This window comes from Saccoglossus kowalevskii, chromosome 16, assembly GCF_978046115.1.
Source record: "Saccoglossus kowalevskii chromosome 16, keSacKowa6.1, whole genome shotgun sequence".
Lineage (NCBI taxonomy): Eukaryota > Metazoa > Hemichordata > Enteropneusta > Harrimaniidae > Saccoglossus > Saccoglossus kowalevskii.
This window is the reverse complement of record NC_140656.1, coordinates 5,071,974-5,098,323: the sequence shown is the minus strand read 5'-3', so window position 1 is coordinate 5,098,323 and position 26,350 is coordinate 5,071,974. Positions and strand designations below refer to the sequence as shown.

Below are 26,350 nucleotides of genomic sequence, written 5' to 3'. Positions count from 1 at the left end.
TATTTTATTACCCTCTAAATCCAGTGAGTTAGATCTGACTTTAAAATACAGTGATATGCCATGATGATCAAGGGGATCATTTATATAGTTTTCTTTTTCCTTATTTCTTTTAACCCAACTGTAATGTTCCAGTGATTTCATATTAGATATTTGATCTGCAAACGTTTTTACTTCATTTTGTTCACTTATTTTATAAAAGCTTTTGAGCCAGTTTATATTGTTAGGTATGTTTAACCCATAGACATGGTCTAATCCGTTAGTTTCAAGTACTTTGTGCACATATGTTGGCCATTTCAAAGTAAGCTTACGGTTGTTTACATACGACTTGTGCAATTCTGTGAAAACAATTTTGGTCCATCTGGTGTTATTCATTTCTTGTAATCTGTTCAAATATTTAATTCGAAAAGTATCAAGGGTGTAGCTCAAATCAGCCCATCCTAAATCCCCTAATACAGCAGAGCAAGCAACATTTCTGTTGATTTTAAAAAGGAATTTGCCAAACTGATATTGCAGACTTTTTAACTTTTTCCTATCATCGTTATTTTCTAAAAACCATACACCACATCCATAGCTAATAGATGGTAAAATTATACTCTTCCACAATACATCACCATACTCAAACCTATTGTAACTATTGTGTTGATTGATGATGGCTTTACAATATGCTATTAATTTCATCCCCTTCTTGTAAATTTCAGTAAATTGTGCATGGTCCTTTATAGTTTTAGAAATAACTATTTCCAAGTATTTATATGTGTTAGTCTCTTCTAGTAACAGATTTCCTAATTTCCAGAGTGTGCCTTTTCTATGCAATTTTTTGCCAAAATATTCAATGCCATGTGGTCACTTTAGTACAAGACATTATTCAATGTCATGTGGTCACTTCAGCACAAGGAGTCAATATTCAATGTCATGTGGTCATTTCAGTACGAGAAGACATTATTCAATGTCATGTGGTCATTTCAGCAAAAGGAGTCAATATTCAATGTCATGTGGTCACTTTAGTACAAGACATTATTCAATGTCATGTGGTCACTTCAGCACAAGGAGTCAATATTCAATGTCATGTGGTCATTTCAGCACAAGACATTATTCAATGTCATGTGGTCATTTCAGTGCAAGGAGTCAATATTCAATGCCATGTGGTCATTTCAGCAAAAGGAGTCAATATTCAATGTCATGTGGTAATTTTAGCAAAAGGAGTCAATATTCAATGTCATGTGGTCACTTCAGTACAAGAAGACATCCAATGTCATGTGGTCAATTCAGTACAAGACATTATTCAATGCATGTGGTCATTTCAGCAAAAGAAGTCAATATTCAATGTCATGTGGTAATTTCAGCAAAAGGAGTCAATATTCAATGCCATGTGGTCACTTCAGTACAAGAAGACATTCAATGTCATGTGGTCAATTCAGTACAAGACATTATTCAATGTCATGTGGTCATTTCAGCAAAAGGAGTCAATATTCAATGTCATGTGGTCATTTCAGTACGAGAAGACATTATTCAATGTCATGTGGTCAATTCAGTACAAGACATTATTCAATGTCATGTGGTCAATTCAGTACAAGACATTATTCAATGCCATGTGGTCATTTCAGCAAAAGAAGTCAATATTCAATGTCATGTGGTAATTTCAGCAAAAGGAGTCAATATTCAATGCCATGTGGTCACTTCAGTACAAGAAGACATTCAATGTCATGTGGTCAATTCAGTACAAGACATTATTCAATGTCATGTGGTCATTTCAGCAAAAGAAGTCAATATTCAATGTCATGTGGTAATTTCAGCAAAAGGAGTCAATATTCAATGTCATGTGGTCACTTCAGTACAAGAAGACATTCAATGTCATGTGGTCAATTCAGTACAAGACATTATTCAATGTCATGTGGTCATTTCAGCAAAAGGAGTCAATATTCAATGTCATGTGGTCATTTCAGTACAAGAAGACATTATTCAATGTCATGTGGTCATTTCAGCGCAAAGAGTCAATAATCAATGCCATGCGAATCAGTACATCATGCGTGTAGTTGAAGCACATGAAAACATCTGACATACAAAGCAATTTTTTTCACATCTGTGATGGATAACATCAGAGATGGATGAGCAAGGAAATAAAGATACTTCTTTTCTCAATCAGAGGAATGCCTGTGGCTATCACAGGTTACAAGAACTCAATTTTAAAGAATTCCTTAATCTCAATTAGGTATTCATCCAATTTTCTTGGAGGAAAATCTAAACAGAGTGAGTCTGGAACTGATTAGGAATCAGTGAACATATCATTTTGTGAAAAGGTTCATTATATATTCCACTCACACACACAGAGGCGGAAAAAGGTTTTTTACGACAGACAGAAGGATAGAGAGAGTGGAATAAGGCATTTGTTTGTTATTGTATAAGAGAGATTAATTTATATTTATTCCGACAGACAGAGAAACAGATGTGAAAAATGTTCAGATGGACAGAAACTTGCATGAAGTGTTCAGATGCACAGAAACACGCATGAAGTGTTCAGATGCACAGAAACACGCATGAAGTGTTCAGATGCACAGAAACACGCATGAAGTGTTCAGATGCACAGGAAACTTGCATGAAGTATTCAGATGGACAGAAACATGCATGAAGTGTTCAGATGCACAGAAACATGCATGAAATGTTCAGACAGATGAACAGATTCTTGCATGAAGTGTTCAGACAGATGGACAGATACATGCATGAAGTGTTCAGACAGATGGACAGATACATGCATGAAGTGTTCAGACAGATGGACAGAAACATGCATTAAGTGTTCAGATGGACAGAGACATGCACGATGTGTTCAGATGCACAGAAACACGCATGAAGTGTTCAGATGCACAGAAACACGCATGAACGGTTCAGATGCACAGAAACATGCATGAAGGGTTCAGATGCACAGAAACATGCATGAAGGGTTCAGATGCACAGAAACATGCATGAAAGGTTCAGATGCACAGAAACATGCATGAAGGGTTCAGATGCACAGAAACATGCATGAAGGGTTCAGATGCACAGAAACATGCATGAAGGGTTCAGATGCACAGAAACATGCATGAAGGGTTCAGATGCACAGAAACATGCATGAAGAGTTCAGATGCACAGAAACATGCATGAAATATTCAGATGCACAGATATAAGCATAAAGTGTTCAGATGCACAGATATAAGCATGAAGTGTTCAGATGCACAGATATAAGCATGAAGTGTTCAGATGCACAGATATAAGTATGAAGTGTTCAGATAGACAGATGCACAGACACAGGCATGAGTATATTGTGAATGGAAAGTTGTTAGAGCACATCTCAGATAGTGGAGGTTGTTTGAGCCATCGTTTTATTTTATGAAAACAAAACTCCGTTGCATTGAATTCTGAAGAGCAGGTAGATATAAATATCACTTGAATGCCTTGCTCGTGCAGCCAGAGTATGGTTGGTGGATGGCTAAAACAATAAAATCCCCTTGTGGTAAAGCAGGTTTCTCAAATACACAGTATCAATGCACTGGCGTAAGCAAATATTATTGAATTGGATGTGCCTTCGATTTAAATAAACTAAAAGTTTGGGCGCTAGTGATGATGTATACTATAATACAGTATTGGCCAATTAGTGAGTGTACATGGATCAGATTGCATGCGTCATTCGCTTGAAACCACTTTCATCCATAAAGTCTAGACGTCTGAAACACATTCAAATATGCCTGGTCATATCATAAATTTTCAAAAAAATATCACTGACTTACTGTTTTAACAGTACTCTTGCAAGCCCACGGCCCCACCTGTAAAACGATGTCTTATATCTCTGCCAATGGTATGATCAAACAAGTTTGTTGGCATCAAGCCATCATATGATCACCAATAATCAACATTGCAAGATCATTGTTCATCTTTCAAATAATCTACAGGGTTTTTCTGTATAAAAAACTGCAAGAGGGAACACTGCAATTCAGCGGACCCACCAAGTGGGAGAGATAGGGTTCTCCCTACCATGGTGTGGAGTTTTTGATAATTCTAAGTTAAAATGGAGCATTCTATGGCTTCCTTTGGGCCAAAATTACTATCAGACAGGTCACAGTTGAAGACTGTGGCCACACGCGATACCTGGTCAATCAGAATTTTATGTTTGCCAGAGGATCTGCTCCCCAGGGTAAGGGAGTGCATGGCCATGGCATGAGAGTGCTGCACCCCTGTTCCCTACCTTCACTGCTATGATTCATAGTAAACATGCTGAACGAAAACATTTACATCATCAAAGAGAAGTTGGAATCTGTGTGGATCTATTAAATTCAATTCTGCAAAGTACCAATGAGGATGCATGTAGCGGAGATTTTGAATAAATTACTGTTTTCACACTGAGCACCAAGATTGTTTAGATAGTACATGCACTAGTAAAATCAATTGCAGAAATGTAATTGTCGATCGTTGTAATCTGATAACGACGTTTAGTATGTGCAAGTTTTACAAGGAAGAGACTGCAATTACCAACCACTGTGAGCGAGCAACACAATTATAACACTGGTTGTATTCACCACAACTGCATGCATCTCTGATTTTATTGTCTGACCTCAATTAAAAATGAACACTTCACCTTCATACCAAAATTGTTTTCTTTTCATAAGCAACCAGCTCATATGCTTTTGTTGGGAATATTGATAAAAAGATTGAATTGGATAGGAATTATCTATATGTGGAGGAACATAAAAGTACAGGTAATGGGTTTACCATGAAAGAGCACATAGTGACTTGTAATTACTGGTGTCATTTATCTGAAGTGTGGGTTCAAATTGTAATTCAAGTTGCTTTAATCAAAATGATAACCATGTGTCATTTTTTACAATACAAATATTGTCAATTTTCGTGAGTCAGGCAAAATTGTGACATAATGGAATGAAGATTACACTTGATCCTGAAAGGGCAGTTTGGTCATCATTCCATATCATATTTGTCTTCCCATAGTTATGTACACAACAAGTGTAAATTTCATAGATAACTTAATTCGTCACATACTGCACAATGATCACGGCCCTTCAAGACAGTCGCAACAACTTGTATAGAATCTTAATTCATGCAAATTTGGGTAATTAAAATGCATGGATTTCAACACTAAACTTAACTGGTATTTTTGGATTACAAAATAGCATATATAGACAAAGTTTTATTAAAATCTGATGGCATCTGATGGCTAATTTATGTAAATTGAGTAATTAATATGCATGGATTTCAACACTAAACTTAACTGGTATCTTTGGATTACAAAATAGCATATATAGACAAAGTTTTATTAAAATCTGATGGCATCTGATGGCTAATTTATGTAAATTGAGTAATTAACATGCATGGATTTCAACACTAAACTTAACTGGTATCTTTGGATTACAAAATAGCATATATAGACAAAGTTTAATTAAAATCCGATGGCATCTGATGGCTAATTTATGTAAATTGAGTAATTAATATGCATGGATTTCAACACTAAACTTAACTGGTATCTTTGGATTACAAAATAGCATATATAGACAAAGTTTTATTAAAATCTGATGGCATCTGATGGCTAATTTATGTAAATTGAGTAATTAATATGCATGGTTTTAATAGTGAGGTAATTACCTCTGAAACAGGTTATTGAGATATTTGTAGAAAACAAAAGGATGTGCATGAAGTTCAATGTACATACAAAGATTGGGTAAAATCTGTACAGCTGAGATCCAGACCCGGAATTGCAGAAATGCTCGTTTTTGAACAGCTGCAATTTGACAATCTTAAATCGAATTGCCAAAAATATGTGACAAGATGTACAGTATATATTTTAGGAAATGTTCAAGATATAGCCCTGGAACTGCATTCATTTAAACAAAATGGCAACCAGTTAGCCATTTTGAATCTGATCAGAAAAACAAAAAATTATGTACATCAAGGTTCCATAATGTCTTGCATTTGTACCAAGTTTGAAGATAATTCGTTTATACGCGATCCAATACCGTCATAGCAATAGAGTTTAATTTTGATGAACTGAAACGTCTTACAAAATCCAAAATATGATTGAGATATCAGTGCATACTGACTAACTGCAAAGACTCCCATTGTGTGCTGGGCATACAGAAGTAAAACAAGCAGCCTATCGGCTGAGATAGCTCCGCTGTTAGCAATGCACATTTCAATTAAAGAACTGAAGACATCATTAGAAAATGAACAATATGAATAGTATCAAAGCAATCGGACGTACAGTTTTTAACAAGAAGTCGAAAATATCACTTTTTACCAAAAATTACAAAAATATTCACCAAAATAAATTAATTAGAGAATTGAAGATATCATCACAAAACGAACAAATCTGAGAGAGGTCCACATGTAGTACCTATATATGTAATATCAAAGCAATCGGACTTACAGTTTTCAACAAGAAGTCGAAAATAACACTTTTTACCAAAAATGACAAAAATATTCACCAAAACTAGAGAATTGAAGATATCATCACAAAATGAACAAATCTGAGAGAGGTCCACATGTAGTACCTATATATGTAATATCAAAGCAATTGGACTTGCGGTTTTTAACAAGAAGTCAAAAATATCACTTTTTACCAAAAATGACAAAAATATTCACCAAAATTAGAGAATTAAAGATATCATTACAAAATGAACAAATCTGAGAGAGGTTCACATGTAGTACCTATATATGTAATATGAAAGCAATTGCACTTGCGGTTTTTAACAAGAAGTCGAAAATATCAGTTTTTACCAAAAATGACAAAAATATTCACCAAAATTAGAGAATTAAAGATATCATTACAAAATGAACAAAACTGAGAGAGGTCCACATGTAGTACCTATATATGTAATATCAAAGCAATTGCACTTGCGGTTTTTAACAAGAAGTCGAAAATATAAGTTTTTACCAAAAATGACAAAAATATTCACCAAAATTAGAGAATTGAAGATATCATCACGAAATGAACAAATCTGAGAGAGGTCCACATGTAGTACCTATATATGTAGTATCAAAGCAATTGGACTTGCGGTTTTTAACAAGAAGTCGAAAATATCAGTTTTTACCAAAAATGACAAAAATATTCACCAAAATTAAAGAATTAAAGATATCATTACAAAATTAACAAATCTGAGAGAGGTCCACATGTAGTACCTATAAATGTAATATCAAAGCAATTGCACTTGCAGTTTTTAACAAGAAGTCGAAAATATCAGTTTTTACCAAAAATGACAAAAATATTCACCAAAATTAGAGAATTAAAGATATCAACATGAAATGAACAAACCTAAGAGAGGTCTACCCAAGGTACATATACACCAAGTATCAAAGCATTTAGGCTTGTAGTTTTCAAGAAGAAGTCGAAAAAGTAAAACATTGACACGGACGACGACGACGACGGACAATCACTCATATGATAAGCTCCGCTCGACAAAGTCGACAGCGGAGCTAAAAACAGTCGTATGAGAGTTCATCTCAAACAAATGAAAATGAAAAGCAAATGAATGTTACAATATGAAGCCATCAATGACCTCTACAATTATCACTCATTTTCCTTTACAGCAAATTTGCATTGAAAGGTCAATTTAAAATTACCAGCTAGCTAATTTTAGCCTCAGTAATGATGTACATTTTGTGCATCTCGGCCTACTGTAATGATTTGTCACTGTATTCATTAGAAAAACAGAATAAAGAGAGGTGTACTAAGTGGAAGAATTCTCCAGAGTCAAATCTGCCATTTCTAAACCTTTAAGCACACGGTTTCAACATCAGATAATTCTTTTTAATACTGTGACAGAAAAAGTAATTATTCTACGTCAGTTGCTATAGAAACGCCTTTCAGAAATACAAGCATCACTACCTGATCAAAGAGTCATTAAAAGTAACCTGATTTCATGCATAATAACCTGTTTCATGTCATTCAGATAAAGTTCATGTCATCACACTATACTTGAAAGCTTTCAATGGAGAAGATTCTAGAATATCATCTATTAAATGTTTTCTACAAGCTACATTGTTTATGATTGCTTGTAGATACATAGACAAACATAGCTAATATTTGTTTGTAATCACAAAATGGATGTTATCATAAATTTATTAGCATTTAGAATTCCTAAAATGTGGTCCTTTTGCACATTTCACAGAAAAACAAGTCATTGAAAATGTCTTGCATTTGTACCAAGTTTGAAGATAATTCGTTCCTACGCGATCCAATACCGTCATAGCAATAGAGTTTAATTTTGATGAACTGAAAAGTCTTACAAAATCCAAAATATGATTGAGATATCAGTGCATACTGACTGACTGCAAAGATTCCCATTGTGTGCTGGGCATACAGAAGTAAAAAAAACAGTCGTATGAGAGTTCATCTCAAACAAATGAAAATGAAAAGCAAATGAATGTTACAATATGAAGCCATCAATGGCCTCTACAATTATCACTCATTTTCCTCATTTTAGCTAATATTTGTTTGTAATCACAAAATGGCTGTTATCATAAATTTATTAGCATTTAGAATTCCTAAAATGTGGTCCTTTTGCACATTTCACAGAAAAACAAGTCATTGAAAATGACACAGTCCCTGTTAAATTTTTGAAAATTCTCTTTGTGCTCGTCATATTAAAGCGAAGAGGCTGTCACGACCATGTCCTTGAAACTTGAGTCCCTAGTGGCGTATACAGATTGATTATTTACATTAAATTTGAACATGTGTTGCGCGACGACCCTCCGGTTTAAGACATAGCAAAGAAAAACATAGATCAAAAGTGAAAGCATGTCCAAGTTATCACATTTTAAACAAACAAGATGGCCGCCAGTCGGCCATATTTGATCAAATTGCAAATTGAATTGACATGTACATGTATCCATTTATGACATGCTAAATATCAATGAAAATGATACATGGGTTTCAGAGAGGTCAAAAATAAAAACAGCCGTTATTCGGCCACCTTTGATCTGATTATGAAACAAACTGACATGTATGATGTACATGTATGTGCCAAATACGAATGAAAATAATAAATAAATCTTGGAAATATAGTAGTAACAGGGTTTTTTCTAAACCTGGGAACAGGAGAGCAGCGCCATGATACTCTTAGCAGGCACCCTCTTACCGAATTGCGATTGAACTTTAAAGTCATAAATATATTTCTTGAGCCACACACTTTTTTCTCCGTGAAAACTTCCTAGCAACACCAGCTCACAATGTGTCTGGACACCAAGTACACTGAAATTACTCCAAAAATTTTTCAATGGTGATAGATACATCATTAAAATGGTGGAGAAACCTTCCGATGTGGCGTTACCAGGTTGATCAGCCATATTGTTTCTGTGCTAGCTTGGTCTCTCCACTCCCTCGCCTGTGTGTGCTCTTGTTCATTTTTTCGAGAAAAACCCTATAGTAAGGCCAAAAAGTCAGATGGCTGTCATCGGCCATTCTTGATCCGATTTTGAAACACTGGACATGTATCCTAACATGTATAAAGTATGTGCCAAATTTGAAAGAAAACTGACAAAGCATGTCCAAGATACCACATTTAAAAAAAATTAAGATGCCTGCCAGTTGGCCATCTTTGATCCAATTGCCAACGAAATTGTCATGGACATGTATCCTAACATGTATAATCTATGTACCAGGTTTGGTTAAAAACTGACTGAGCATGTCAAAATACAACATTTACAAAAAACAAGATGGCTGTCAGTTGGCCATTTTAAATTGAATCGCTAAACCACTGCATGTGCATATGTCCCACATAAAGTAATAGGCACATGTAAAGAATGAACAAAATCGGTCCAAAGGATTCTGAAATATGACTCTGTATGGACGGGCACATGGACAAACACACGGACGAACGGACGGACAGACAGACGGGTGCACGGATGGTTGGAGGACATGTATCCTAACATGTATAATCTATGTACCAAATTTGATTGAAAACTGACAAAGCATGTCCAAGATGGCTGCCAGTTGGCCATTTTGAATCGAGTCGCTAAACCACTGCATGTGCATATGTCCCATATAAAGTACTAGACACATGCAAAGAATGAATGGAATCAGTCCAGAGGATTCTGAAATATGACTCCGAACGGACGGAGACTGAATTTTAAGTCCCCGTTTTCGGACTTCGACTATCAAGGATAGGGTTTTATCTCTGCAGACTTCACCTTAATCACATGACAGACTTGCATTGCTATCAAGGTTAGGGTTTTATCTCTGCAGACTTCACTTTAATCACATGAAAGACTTACATTGCTATCAAGGTTAGGGTTTTATCTCTGCAGACTTCACCTTAATCACATGACAGACTTACATTGCTATCAAGGTTAGGGTTTTATCTCTGCAGACTTCACTTTAATCACATGACAGACTTGCATTGCTATCAAGGTTAGGGTTTTATCTCTGCAGACTTCACCTTAATCACATGACAGACTTACATTGCTATCAAGGTTAGGGTTTTATCTCTGCAGACTTCACCTTAATCACATGACAGACTTACATTGCTATCAAGGTTAGGGTTTTATCTCTGCAGACTTCACCTTAATCACATGACAGACTCACAATACTATCAAGGTTAGGGTTTTATCTATGCAGACTTCACCTTAATCACATGACAGACTTACATTGCTATCAAGGTTAGGGTTTTATCTCTGCAGACTTCATTTTAATCACATGACAGACTTACATGTACATTGCTATCAAGGATAGGGTTTTATCTCTGCAGACTTCACCTTAATCACATGACAGACTTACACTGCTATCAAGGTTAGGGTTTTATCTCCGCAGACTTCACCTTAATCACATGACAGACTCACAATACTATCAAGGTTAGGGTTTTATCTCTGCAGACTTCACTTTAATCACATGACAGACTTACATTGCTATCAAGGTTAGGGTTTTATCTCTGCAGACTTCACCTTAATCACATGACAGACTTACATTGCTATCAAGGACAGGGTTTTATCTCTGCAGACTTCACTTTAATCACATGACAGACTTACATTGCTATCAAGGATAGGGTTTTATCTCTGCAGACTTCACTTTAATCACATGACAGACTCACAATACTGTCAAGGTTAGGGTTTTATCTCTGCAGACTTCACCTTAATCACATGACAGACTTACATTACTATCAAGGTTAGGGTTTTATCTCTGCAGACTTCACCTTAATCACATGACAGACTCACAATACTATCAAGGATAGGGTTTTATCTCTGCAGACTTCACTTTAATCACATGACAGACTTACATTGCTATCTAAGGTTAGGGTTTTATCTCTGCAGACTTCACTTTAATCACATGACAGACTTACATTGCTATCAAGGTTAGGGTTTTATCTCTGCAGACTTCACCTTAATCACATGACAGACTCACAATACTATCAAGGTTAGGGTTTTATCTCTGCAGACTTCACTTTAATCACATGACAGACTTACATTGCTATCTAAGGTTAGGGTTTTATCTCTGCAGACTTCACTGTAATCACATGACAGACTTACATTGCTTTCCAGAGGTAGGCCCTTTGAGAAGAAAGGAGTACCAATCTGGTATACATGACCAAGGGAGCTAGTTACTGTACCAGTGCAAAACATACCGGTACCCTTTGAAAGGCAGAATATTTCCATCAAAATTGGTTGTAACATTATCAGCATTTTGATGTATTTTTCTATACATTTTTAGGGTTCAAAATTAGCAGTAACGGCTACCTATTTTCAAATGCCCAATTTGACTACTAGAAATTTAAAGAAAAATTACAATTTGTTTTTACATTCAAAGTTATACATGTCTTACACAAATTGAGCAATGTGACACTTATTTATTTTGGTTTAAGCTTTCTGGCATGGCTTTAGGTACCAATACTAAATGTCATGGACTGCCCAATATTTTCATGGGACTATCGAGCCTTCACCTTTTTACCACCAGTTCCCTTTTTTCATCAGAAATTCACAAAATAGTGTCATTTATACAATGTACATGTAGGCTGCCCTGTCTTTCAGAAGATTAGAAGAACAATAATAGCCAAATTTTTTGAGTAAAAACTGAAAATTGATTCAATTTTGTCCATTGGCTTTAAAATTAGAATTAAATTTCCAGAAATATTAAAGAATATAAGAAAAAGTGCCGAAAAATGTGGGCGAGAAAGTCTAGTGGTGAAAATGATAAAATTGGTAGCCTACCCACCTTTCAAGAAATGTAAATTTTGGGCCTTGATCTTACTTTTGTACAAAATGCACATAGAGTATTATCCAATTGCAGAGGACTTTATCAACATTTTTGAAAAAAAAAAAAAAAAACATAGAAAACTGGAAGGCAACAGAAGTTTACTTACATCTGCATCTGTATTAATTTGTGTCGTTCAAAGAAACAAAGTCACCTTAACTATAAGCAGACCTCTCAAATTTTCAATGCCAATTTTTATTATTTTCTAATTTTAATTAGAACTAAGACAATAAGAATATTATGTATTATTGAAGCATGCAAGTAAACAAGTACCGGTAATGTTTTACACAAGCATTGTATGTGTGTTATCATTCTCTATAGACTGAATACAGTTTTTGCTGCCCAAGGTCGCAAGAGCGTGTAAGCTGTTCGACCGAGGACAGCAAAAGTCGAATGCAGTCCATAAAGGTTTTATCATATACTGTACTTTTAGGTGTAATTACAATATTACAACAACGTGACCGCAAACACAAGACATAATTTAGAATGACGTGTTTTGTTTTTAATGCTGGGCCAGGTGTGATATGGGAAATTACTGCCTTGATGTGAGGGCACACTTCCCATAGCACTACAAGGTCGGGCAATACAAGGTATATGATAATGTTATAATACAAAACCATAAATTCATAGTATTTGGTGCATACTATGTATATATACTAGTATATCAAGACTTGGCTATTGTTTAAATAACCCACTAAGAAGTGGAGAATTATAGGAAATAACCAGGATGTGAGGCTGAGCTGTTGTTTATTGTTTCCCAGAATGAAGTGAAAAATTATGACCAAGATGTGAGAATGCCCAGAGCGACTATACTGTTGTTTATTATTATATATCTAGCTCCATAAACAGTAAAAAGCTGCATCATTCACACAAACGTTCCCACATTTCGGGCTATATTCTCTCAATAAATTACCACTGCAAGCAGAAAAAAGATGTACCGGTATAATAATTTGGTTATTGCAGAATACTGCAAAGTATACACTCATGTAATCATGTACTGCCTTTGAGCATACTTTGCGGTATTCTTATGATATACACAAATAGAGATTGAAAAATTATGGGGATGCCCAGGGAGGCTTAGGTTTATTTAATGTATGCCAGTACTAAGTGAGGAATTATGGGGAAAGACGAAGTTGTGCAAATGCCCAGGGAAACTATTCTATATGTACATGTATTGTTTAATGTATTTATATTTTCAAGGGGTACTACAAGTAGCTAGCATCGTTTTTGAAATAGTCTCTATAAGTACAGAAAGGTTATATGTACAATGTATAAGCACAACCACCAAATAGCTAGTAGCTGGGTGAGCCAGCAATGGGCATATATTTCGAGGAGACCAGAATTTACACCCCCAATTAAGTGTTCTCTACATTGAGCTATATCGGACACCAGGCCAAATAACTTTCAAGTTTCACCAGCATTGCCAGATACAGACCCGCCAGAAAGTATTTACGCACCTGTCATTTGATCGTTTTCGTAACTAAAAATAACAATTCCGGGTAACATGATGTGTTGACTTTAAAATATACTAAATTTAAGAAGAACTAGTGCATTTTAGTCAAAATAAAATGGTTGATTTGTGTTTAGTTTTTTTGTATGTAGACATTTTTTCAGTGAGCGAAAATTGCCATGGTTAACTCTATGGGAGAGCGCTCATTTGCATATCATTTGCATCTCATTAAAACTTCGCGCCATAAAACATGTGCGATGGTCATGTCCTTTCTCATGCAAATTTGAACCAATTGGGAAGCTGAAATTATTTCAACACGCGCTTCTGGGCGGGAATACCTGTCAGTTGTAGTTCATGAATATTCCTATCGAGGTCATAGTGTCAGATACGTAATTTTTATTTACAAACATTGAGCCATGCCGAAAGTTGGGGAATTGTCAGAATTTACTAAAGGGAACATTGAAGCACTGTATACAGAAGGAGTGTCTAATAGGGAAATTGCAAGAAGACTGGGAATTTCTGAAGGCTCCATACGTTTCAACCTGCGAAAACTTCGTCTGCGAGGTAGTATGGGCAATCGTCGTCGATCAGGTCGACCAAGGCGTACAACGCAACGCGAAGACCGGCTACTCATCAGGTCTAGTTTAGCGAATCGGTTTCACACCGCCCGTGATTTGCGTGCCAATTTTAATCAACTCACTGGGAAAAGATTGAGTTTGAGCACTATAAAATCAAGACTATACATATAAGGATGGTAATCTTCGCGGCTGTGTTGCAAAAAAGAAACCTAAACTACAACCTCGACACATCGCAGCGCGGTTGCAATTTGCCAGACAACACATCGACTGGACTCCGGCGCAGTGGGCTCAAGTTATCTGGTCGGACGAATCAAAGTTTACGGTGTTTCGTAGCCGTGGAAGATTATTTGTACGTCGGAGACCAGGTGAAGAGTACGAGCTGAAATGCATTAAACCTACAATAAAATTTGGTGGTGGTAGCGTCATGGTGTGGGGATGTTTTTCGGCTACCGGCTTAGAGTCACTGGTCCGTGTACCGACGACCATGAACCGATGGAAATATTTGGATATCCTGCAAAACGAAATGATACCGTCGGCACTAAGACTCGTTGGACCCAATTTTCATTTCCAACAGGATAATGCCCCCGTTCACACAGCATTGGCAGTGAGGGATTTTCTAAATAATCCACAAGAGTACGGATATTTTTTCGACAACTTTACCACTTTGAATTGGCCTGCACAGTCTCCAGATTTGAATCCCATTGAGAACCTCTGGGAGTTGATCGATTTAGAGGTGCATTCCCGACCAGTTGCTAACATCGAGGATTTATACACGAGTATAATGGAAGCTTGGGGACAGTTCCAAGTGAACATGTGTCGGAAACTCGTCGATACCATGCCAAAACGGCTCAGAGAAGTCATCCAGCGAAGAGGTGGACACACGCATTATTGACAATCGCCGCGTTCTATGTCTTCATGAATATTCATGAGCTTGCGTTTACACGGTATTCTCCATAGAGAATTCAAACGTTTTTTCACTGTTTCGTTCAGACTGCCGTTTTTATTCAATCCTGCATGACAATGACAATTTTGTTGTTTTTATTGTGTGTAAAAACGCATATTTTATTAGATATATAAATATATTTATTCAAACCGTTATTGAGTTTATTTTATTGTATGATATCGTAGGTAGTAGCTGCCTGTAGTGTGGTGCGTAAATACTTTCTGGCTGGTCTGTAGTTACCAGCCATGCATTAAAGATATTCAAAATATTTCTGTTCCCATTATAAGCAAGCCCAACACAAGCACAATATTCTGCTGACACACAGAACAAAAAATGAATTTGTTACATTCTTTGTTTCAGAATCTTTCTAACAGTCATCAGAGGAGAATGGTGTTCAACTTTGTTCGCTATTAATATTTAGTAAAACTTTCAAACTTTTTATTGAAGCTGACTTTCACCTGAACAATGGTCAAACAACTTTCAATTTTTACCACTCAGGCTAAAAATTTACTAGTCTTGGGTATGCAGGTGGGCACTAATTTCAAATACAGCTCAATTAGAAGTAAGCCTGGAGTATGCCCTGAGTTTGTAAATACTTCAACAAAATGTTTTGTTTTTTTTTATAATTGAGCATAGTAGATATTCAGCTCTCATCACTCCCTATTTCCAAGACTGTGCTTTCATTGGAAATAGTGTATTATTAGCATAGAGAGAGATTTGCATCTCTTTAAAGATGTATGAAAGTGCCCTTTCATAGTCACAGATGTCATTTCATTATGATACAGGTATTGTATCAGGTATACTTCAAAGGTTGATTCACAGATGTCAGAATCAGTCTGTAATCCAGACATGACAGAAATAATTTAACAGACAGAAATTCATAAAAGCTACAATGTACATGAAACTGCCACTACTACACATCTAATGAGAAATAAAACTGTTTATTTTCGTACCAGGTAACAGTTTTTGATTAGTGTAATTTTTTTTTGGAGGATATCACAGGGCTGTGTGATAGGGCTGTGTGACAGGGCTATGTGATGTGTATGACGGGCTAAGTTACAGGGCTGGATGGTAGGGCCGAGTTAGAGGGCTGGATGGTAGGGCCGAGTTACAGGGCTGGATGGTAGGGCCGAGTTACAGGGCTGGATGGTAGGGCCGAGTTACAGGGCTGGATGGTAGGGCCGAGTTACAGGGCTGGATGGTAGGGCCGAGTTACAGGGCTGGATGGTAGGGCCGAGTTACATGGCTGGATGGTAGGGCCGAGTTACAGGGCTGGATGCTAGGGGCGAGTTACAGGGCTGGATGGTAGAGCCGAGTTACAGGGCTGGATGGTAGAGCCGAGTTACAGGGCTGGATGGTAGGGCCGAGTTACATGGCTGGATGGTAGGGCCGAGTTACATGGCTGGATGGTAGGGCCAAGTTACATGGCTGGATGGTAGGGCCGAGTTACATGGCTGGATGGTAGGGCCGAGTTACATGGCTGGATGGTAGGGCCGAGTTACATGGCTGGATGGTAGGGCCGAGTTACATGGCTGGATGGTAGGGCCGAGTTACAGGGCTGGATGGTAGGGCCGAGTTACAGGGCTGGATGGTAGGGCCGAGTTACAGGGCTGGATGGTAGGGCCGAGTTACATGGCTGGATGGTAGGGCCGAGTTACATGGCTGGATGGTAGGGCCGAGTTACAGGGCTGGATGGTAGGGCCGAGTTACAGGGCTGGATGGTAGGGCCGAGTTACAGGGCTGGATGGTAGGGCCGAGTTACAGGGCTGGATGGTAGGGCCGAGTTACAGGGCTGGATGGTAGAGCCGAGTTACATGGCTGGATGGTAGGGCCGAGTTACAGGGCTGGATGGTAGAGCCGAGTTACATGGCTGGATGGTAGGGCCGAGTTACAGGGCTGGATGGTAGGGCCGAGTTACATGGCTGGATGCTAGGGCCGAGTTACAGGGCTGGATGGTAGAGCCGAGTTACATGGCTGGATGGTAGAGCCAAGTTACAGGGCTGGATGGTAGGGCCGAGTTACATGGCTGGATGGTAGGGCCGAGTTACATGGCTGGATGGTAGGGCCGAGTTACAGGGCTGGATGGTAGGGCCGAGTTACATGGCTGGATGGTAGAGCCGAGTTACAGGGCTGGATGGTAGGGCCGAGTTACATGGCTGGATGGTAGGGCCGAGTTACATGGCTGGATGGTAGAGCCGAGTTACAGGGCTGGATGGTAGGGCCGAGTTACATGGCTGGATGGTAGGGCCAAGTTACATGGCTGGATGGTAGGGCCGAGTTACATGGCTGGATGGTAGGGCCGAGTTACAGGGCTGGATGGTAGGGCCGAGTTGCATGGCTGGATGGTAGGGCCGAGTTGCATGGCTGGATGGTAGGGCCGAGTTACAGGGCTGGATGGTAGGGCCGAGTTACAGGGCTGGATGGTAGGGCCGAGTTACATGGCTGGATAGTAGGGCCGAGTTACATGGCTGGATAGTAGGGCCGAGTTACAGGGCTGGATGGTAGGGCCGAGTTACAGGGCTGGATGGTAGAGCCGAGTTACAGGGCTGGATGGTAGGGCCGAGTTACATGGCTGGATAGTAGGGCCGAGTTACATGGCTGGATAGTAGGGCCGAGTTACAGGGCTGGATGGTAGAGCCGAGTTACATGGCTGGATGGTAGAGCCGAGTTACAGGGCTGGATGGTAGGGCCGAGTTACATGGCTGGATAGTAGGGCCGAGTTACAGGGCTGGATGGTAGGGCCGAGTTACAGGGCTGGATGGTAGGGCCGAGTTACATGGCTGGATGGTAGGGCCGAGTTACATGGCTGGATGGTAGGGCCGAGTTACATGGCTGGATGGTAGGGCCGAGTTACATGGCTGGATGGTAGGGCCGAGTTACATGGCTGGATGGTAGGGCCGAGTTACATGGCTGGATGGTAGGGCCGAGTTACATGGCTGGATGGTAGGGCCGAGTTACATGGCTGGCTGATAGACCTGTCTGACGGGGCTGAGTTACTGACAGGTCTGACAGAGGTGAGTTACTGGCTGGGGGGAGAATGTGTGATGGGGATGAGTTACTGTCTGTTAAGGCTGTCTAACAGTGTTGAGTTACATGGCTGGCTGGTAGAGCTGTGTAATAGGACAGAGTGAAGAGGCTGTGTGACAGCCCAGGGCTGGCTAATAGAGCTGTCTAATGAGGCCGAGTTACAGGGCTGGCTGACGTAGCTGTGTCACAGGGCTGAGTTACAGGGCTGGCTGATGCAGCTGTGTCACAGGGCAGAGTTACAGGGCTGGCTGACGTAGCTGTGTGACAGGGCAGAGTTACAGGACTGGCTGACGTAGCTGTGTCACAGGGCTGAGTTACAGGGCTGGCTGACGTAGCTGTGTCACAGGGCTGAGTTACGGGACTGGCTGACGTAGCTGTGTCACAGGGCTGAGTTACAGGGCTGGCTGACGTAGCTGTGTCACAGGGCTGAGTTACAGGGCTGGCTGACGTAGCTGTGTCACAGGGCTGAGTTACAGGGCTGGCTGACGTAGCTGTGTCACAGGGCTGAGTTACAGGGCTGGCTGACGTAGCTGTGTGATGGGGATGAGTTACATGGCTGGCTGACGTAGCTGTGTCACAGGGCTAAGTTACAGGGCTGGCTTACGTAGCTATGTGACAGGGCTGAGTGACAGCGCTGGCTGACGTACAATGTAGCTGTGTCACAGGGCTGAGTTACAGGGCTGGCTTACGTAGCTGTGTGACGGGATGAGTTACAGAGCCGGCTGACATGGCTGTGTGACAGGGCTGAGTTACAGGGCTGGCTGACGTAGCTGTGTGATGGGGATGAGTTACATGGCTGGCTGACGTAGCTGTGTCACAGGGCTGAGATACAGGGCTGGCTGACGTAGCTGTGTGATGGGGATGAGTTACAGGGCTGGCTGACATTACTGTGTGACAGGGCTGGCTTACGTAGCTGTGTGACAGGGCTGAGTTACAGGGCTGGCTGATGTAGCTGTGTCACAGGGCTGAGTTACAGGGCTGGCTGATGTAGCTGTGTGATAGGGCTGAGTTACAGGGCTGGCTGACGTAGCTGTGTGACGGGGATGAGTTACAGAGCTGGCTGACGTGGCTGTGTGATGGGGATGAGTTACATGGCTGGCTGACGTAGCTGTGTCACAGGGCTGAGATACAGGGCTGGCTGACGTAGCTGTGTGATGGGGATGAGTTACATGCCTGGCTGACGTAGCTGTGTCACAGGGCTGAGTTACAGGGCTGGCTGACGTAGCTGTGTCACAGGGCTGAGTTACAGGGCTGGCTGACGTAGCTGTGTGATGGGGATGAGTTACTGTCTGTTAAGGCTGTCTAACAGTGTTGAGTTACATGGCTGGCTGGTAGAGCTGTGTAATAGGACAGAGTGAAGAGGCTGTGTGACAGCCCAGGGCTGGCTAATAGAGCTGTCTAATGAGGCCGAGTTACAGGGCTGGCTGACGTAGCTGTGTCACAGGGCTGAGTTACAGGGCTGGCTGATGCAGCTGTGTCACAGGGCAGAGTTACAGGGCTGGCTGACGTAGCTGTGTGACAGGGCAGAGTTACAGGACTGGCTGACGTAGCTGTGTCACAGGGCTGAGTTACAGGGCTGGCTGACGTAGCTGTGTCACAGGGCTGAGTTACGGGACTGGCTGACGTAGCTGTGTCACAGGGCTGAGTTACAGGGCTGGCTGACGTAGCTGTGTCACAGGGCTGAGTTACAGGGCTGGCTGACGTAGCTGTGTCACAGGGCTGAGTTACAGGGCTGGCTGACGTAGCTGTGTCACAGGGCTGAGTTACAGGGCTGGCTGACGTAGCTGTGTGATGGGGATGAGTTACATGGCTGGCTGACGTAGCTGTGTCACAGGGCTAAGTTACAGGGCTGGCTTACGTAGCTATGTGACAGGGCTGAGTGACAGCGCTGGCTGACGTACAATGTAGCTGTGTCACAGGGCTGAGTTACAGGGCTGGCTTACGTAGCTGTGTGACGGGATGAGTTACAGAGCCGGCTGACATGGCTGTGTGACAGGGCTGAGTTACAGGGCTGGCTGACGTAGCTGTGTGATGGGGATGAGTTACATGGCTGGCTGACGTAGCTGTGTCACAGGGCTGAGATACAGGGCTGGCTGACGTAGCTGTGTGATGGGGATGAGTTACAGGGCTGGCTGACATTACTGTGTGACAGGGCTGGCTTACGTAGCTGTGTGACAGGGCTGAGTTACAGGGCTGGCTGATGTAGCTGTGTCACAGGGCTGAGTTACAGGGCTGGCTGATGTAGCTGTGTGATAGGGCTGAGTTACAGGGCTGGCTGACGTAGCTGTGTGACGGGGATGAGTTACAGAGCTGGCTGACGTGGCTGTGTGATGGGGATGAGTTACATGGCTGGCTGACGTAGCTGTGTCACAGGGCTGAGATACAGGGCTGGCTGACGTAGCTGTGTGATGGGGATGAGTTACATGCCTGGCTGACGTAGCTGTGTCACAGGGCTGAGATACAGGGCTGGCTGACGTAGCTGTGTGACGGGGATGAGTTACAGAGCCGGCTGACGTGGCTGTGTCACAGGGCTGAGGTACAGGGCTAGTTGACGTAGCTGTGTCACAGGGCTGAGGTACAGGGCTGGCTGACGTAGCTGTGTCACAGGGCTGAGTTACAGGGGTGAGGTACAAGGCTGGCTGGTAGGGCTAAGTTACATGGCTGGCTGGTAGAGCTGTGCGATAGGGCAGAGTGAAGAGACTGTGTGACAGCGCAGGGCTGGCTGACGTAGCTGTCTGATGAGGCCCAGTTACAGGGCTGGCTTTTTGTAGTTTGATAAGAGTGACAGTAATATCTAGTAAAAAGTCAACAAATCATTGTAAAAATTGTTTTTATGACACTAAAGGGATTTATCATGCTTTTTTTTTTCTTATCTTGGACTGACCTTTGCGCCTGGAGGTCAAGATGAGAGGTGTTGCTCTGTATACTTTACTAATACACCACAGAATAAAAACGTTATTTGAAGTATGTATACATGCCTAAATAATGGAATCCATTCTCATTTCACACAATCATTTTGTAATAAGCCATACTTAGTCTAATGATAATATGCAAGAGCAACATTTTTTTTTATTCAAATTTGAATTACCCGGTTAATTAGTTTGAGGCTGTCACAGTAAATATTATATGAAATGATTGTGATTCATTCTGGCATACAGAGTAGAAATGCTGAACAAAAATAATTTATATTTGACTACGATATTTCGCATCCTATCACAGCGTTAATTAAAAATAAATTACTTATACAGAAAATTTTACAAAAATCCATGTACAACAATCACATGATTTTCAGGTTATTGACACTGCACAGATATCATATACTGATGGTTTGAGGTACTGTTAATTCCCGCATAAAAAATACAGTGGAATTATGACGTAACATTCCATAATTTGCTCTCAGTCATGAAAAGTATTTGTGATTTACAGAAGAAGCTGAACAGTTACAAATGAAGAACTCAGGTAGTTGGTTACAATTTAAAACAGAAATTGTATGATCAGATTTTCTTGAATTTTACAATACAGTATTATTTTATGCTGTTGTTGTTCACAAATGCAAGACACGCAGTCACATTGAACTACTTTATGCGCAAAACACAGGTTAAACAAATGAAAATGGTGCTTTTTAGCCATTCATCATAATTCATCAATGCACATTTTTTACGCCTATATTAAGAAATTGGATGCCAATGAACAACCTGATGAAATGAAGAGTAATGTGGAATTTAGAAAAAAAAAAATTATCGCAATTCATTTATTACAAAAAAAAATTGTTAATTGAGCACCAGTATGCTAGAGATATTTAACTGTAATGCAGATTTGGGGCGGGCTGGTTTGTTTCTCCTGCTCTACTGAATAATCCTATTATTGTATTGTAAAAATATAAGCATGTAGATCTGCTTTATTCCAAAGTTAGATGTTAAAGCAGGGGGGTTGTCATATGCGCATGCATTGTTTATAAACAAGCATCTACCCTTGAGCCTTTGCGTTTTAGTGTGTTGTTATCGCCGCTTGGGACTCAATTTCCACATGTGTGCAGGTGACGCTTTAATAATGGACATGATTCTAATTCCATGTTCAATTGTCAATCAACTTTTTCAGTCAGTAATTTTTTTTTTAAATTTGAGATAGAAGACTACATACAATGGATTTCACATTCATTTCATTCATATTATCCCAGCTTAACGAATTGGAGAATCAGAATTATTAGCCACATTTCTAATTATATCTCCCAAATACTTATCCTTGTTGATATTTTAAATAGATTTATGAAATATCCAAGCTAAAAACAATTGGGTACACATATTGTGCAAGTTGCCCCCCCCCCCACCACCACCAAAAACAAAACAAAACAACCTTTGCCTTTACTTTGTTTATCAATTATAGCAATAGAATCTGACATGAAAACTGTACAAGGAAAATTGAACATTACACCTCAATTTGGTTTGACATCTAATATTGTCAATTGTGACAGTTTTGTGATTTCAAGACTCAAAATGCTATTGTTTGTATTACAATGAATGACAGATAAAAAGTGGGTAATTAGATCACTAGAAAATGTCACTTTCGTGCACATGTCTTGCATAATGACTTTGTACCAACTTTTGTTTAAGTTGTTTCTTTTTGGAATGGGCCTTGATTGGCATGGGAGTATGGTAAGTTGTTTCTTTTTGGGTGGGCCTTGATTGGCATGGAAGTAGGGCAAGTTATTTCTTTTTGGGATGGGCCTTGATTGGCGGGAGTAGGGTAAGTTATTTCTTTTTGGGATGGGCCTTGATTGGCGGGAGTAGGGTAAGTTGTTTCTTTTGGGGATGGGCCATGGTTGGCATGGTAGTAGAGTAAGTTGTTTCTTTTTGGGTGGGCCTCAATTGGCATGGAAGCAGGGTAAGTTGTTTCTTTTTGGGTGGGCCTTGATTGGCATGGAAGTAGGGTAAGTTATTTCTTTTTGGGATGGGCCTTGATTGGCGGGAGTAGGGTAAGTTATTTCTTTTTGGGATGGGCCTTGATTGGCGGGAGTAGGGTAAGTTGTTTCTTTTTGGGATGGGCCTTGATTGGCGGGAGTAGGGTAAGTTGTTTCTTTTTGGGATGGGCCTTGATTTTGGATGCAGTAGGATAATTTCTTTTTTAAGAGGTCCTTAATTTGTTAATTTGATATCAGAAATTGTTAACTTTTTCTCCCTTCAGGCACATAATGTTTACTCTAATGTTTTTGCAATAACATCCCATAATATTAAATATAGCAAGAGACACAAATTATTTCAGAATGCTATCCTGTGATAATCACAACTATTTTAGTGTGAGGCTAAGCTGTCAACAAGTACTCATGGGAAATAAACAAATTTGTGAGAACCCTTCTTATGTGGAATGTTAAACCACACGAGTTCCTTTCTGCTTCCACTTTAGACTACTAATTAACTAACTACAATCCAGGTTTATTGATTCAGGAAGAACAAGGTTATTTTTATATTTTTATGTGCTATATGTTGACATAGAAGCCAACAAGCTATACAGCAAATATGTTTTCATTGTAGGAAATAGATAGTTTTTTTAAGTGCAGGAAGTTTTTTTCTACTTGCATAGAAATTTATTACATATGTACAAGAACCAACACATACCAAAAATAATATCTCAAAAGTGAATATTTGTGGTGTATTTTAAGTCTAACCGGACCGGAAGTGGAAATTTGTCACTACTCTAAATATCCAAATATATTTTAGTGTAAGGTAGTACTGTAACCAGAGAATGTATTTCCCACTTCTCAATCGAAGAGTGTCCGGTTACAGAGCAGTGAAACTGGTAATTTAGAAATCAATATATCTTTAAAGATCCTATCAACATAACCAAATTCCAATTGTGAGATCAGAACCACAAATGGTTCCAACAAATAGAATGCTGAATTTATTAATGGCCGACTGTTTTCAACCCACAACCTGGTAGGCTGCATTTTTATTTTTATTTATTGAGCTTAAGCTTTATATCCAAGGCATCCAATCCTTGATAAATGTTTTTTTTTTTATCTCTGATTGATTGTAGCAAAAAAATTAACAAAGAATCTCGTCAATTCAATCTGGATATTCATTCACTTATCTTTAGAGCAGATATCCTAGAGATACCATGAAATTTTGTTATTTCTGCCTGCCATATGTTACGCTCACTCGGTAAAGAATTGATACCATTCATATTAAGAGGCAGGCAATTTACATCGCATGTAAATAAATTGGGGGGAACATTGTGGGGAATTTTAAGAGTTCAGCGTTAGCGAGGAGGGTGGTGCTGACAGGAACAAATAAGTGATGTATTGAATACTAGGAAATAGAAATAATATGCCTAATCAGCACAACATATGGTGACAATTCATTTATTCCCACAGCCACATATTTATTATAATATCCATCAAAAATGAGTATACATGCAAATGCCAACTGCAAATCATGAAGTATTTTGTATTATAGTAGATATGCCATTAAAGATTGATCAGGGGATTAATTAGCATATTGACATCCTGCATCAAATACTGAATTTTAAATAAGTTAAATTTAGCACGTACACAAACAGAAAATGCGCTGACTGGAAACCTTTTTATCACTAATGTACCTATTCATCCTTGTACAGTTTATTATACAATAAAAAAAAAATAATTAATATTAAAATGTAATCGACGTATTTTAAGCTATGTATACAAGACATCACGGCTGATAGATGGTACATGTACCATGATGTAACCACGGTTACGAAACAGGTCAGGTGGAAACAGCATATTGTCAATGAACAAACCTACGCCAGATGTTAACTGATGATTGACCAAGCATGTAAGCACAGGTTGTTTTCACTGAATGATAGTAAACTTGAACATTTATGTACAAAGGCAGTAACAATAAGCTTTATCGATATACATGTACGGTACGGTACTCATTTCCAAAACTGATATGCCAGTGTTAGTACACATATACATCAACTTTAATTAATTTATTAATTAAATATTTTGCAAATTAAAGAAAATACCGGGTAATCAGAAATTGAAACATTTAAATTCAGTAAACGAAGCTACCAAATATCATGATACAACAGATCATATTTGATAAATTCTCTAGTAAAATATTACAATGACGTTAAATTTAGGTTTATGCATATCAAGGATGGGAAAAACAACTTTTTTTTCTAGGGAGGTCCTTACAAACTTTCCATTAAATTATCATGGCTATTTGAAAACTGTTTCAGAATTTTAAAACACAAAATGGCAATTTTCTGCATTCAGGTTTTCAGCTTGTTAACATTTTTCATATGATTTATAGAGAAAATGTTGAGTAATAATGTATTTGTGTAAATATAATAGTAAATTATTTTTTGATTGGGGACTTTTCATTTCTAGCACAGTAAAAACACAGATTTTTGCTTAAATGTTAACACCTTCTTCCTTTTTTTAAATATACATTTTTTGTTCAATAAAAAGCTCTGACCAAACATTGATAGTGTGTTTTACACAGACTGCAAATTTTAGACTGTTAGACTGATTTTAATAAACATTTTTAATAATTTGACATTTTCAGAAATATACATGTATTATGAAGCAGATAATTTTTTTTTTAAAACACTGATTTGGTTGTTATTTATTAACTTGTATTCAAAGGTTCATTTTAATCGGACATTTAATTTTTTTTTACTAAGGTTTTCTGTAAGTCAACGATGTGTATTGGTACTGTCAGCAGTCGCTGATCACGTACCTTCATTAGGCACTAAATGATACCAATATAAACAATATTTCACAATCCACCAATTCCAAACAGAGAAAATAAATTCGTTAATATTTGTATGAAGCATGAGGAATTAAAATTAAATAATATTATTTACTAGAAAATATTAATGTGAAAATTTACAAATTCATATCTGGTTGAAAATGATTAACAGCTAATTTAAAAAATTAAGAGTATTAATTAGTTGTAATTAAAATCAATGGAAGGAAACAAACGTATGGGATAATATAAAATACATTGCTGAAAGGGAAGAATTCAATGCGATCAAAGATGGAGATGGTTTTAACAAAACTGTGTCCTGAAAAGCAGAACAAAGCCAATAAAGCCAAACAGGAAATGAAAGATAGGGGTAGGTAGACATAGTGGTGATAAAATATGCCAACAGCA

General features: G+C 39.0%; 1 protein-coding gene across 14 annotated transcripts in view; it reads right to left on the bottom strand.

Moving 5' to 3' along the window:
- LOC100371395 (uncharacterized) overlaps positions 1-26,350 on the bottom strand; it is a 139,945-nt gene that overhangs the window by 55,624 nt on the left and 57,971 nt on the right. The gene's annotated exons all lie outside the window — the stretch shown is intronic.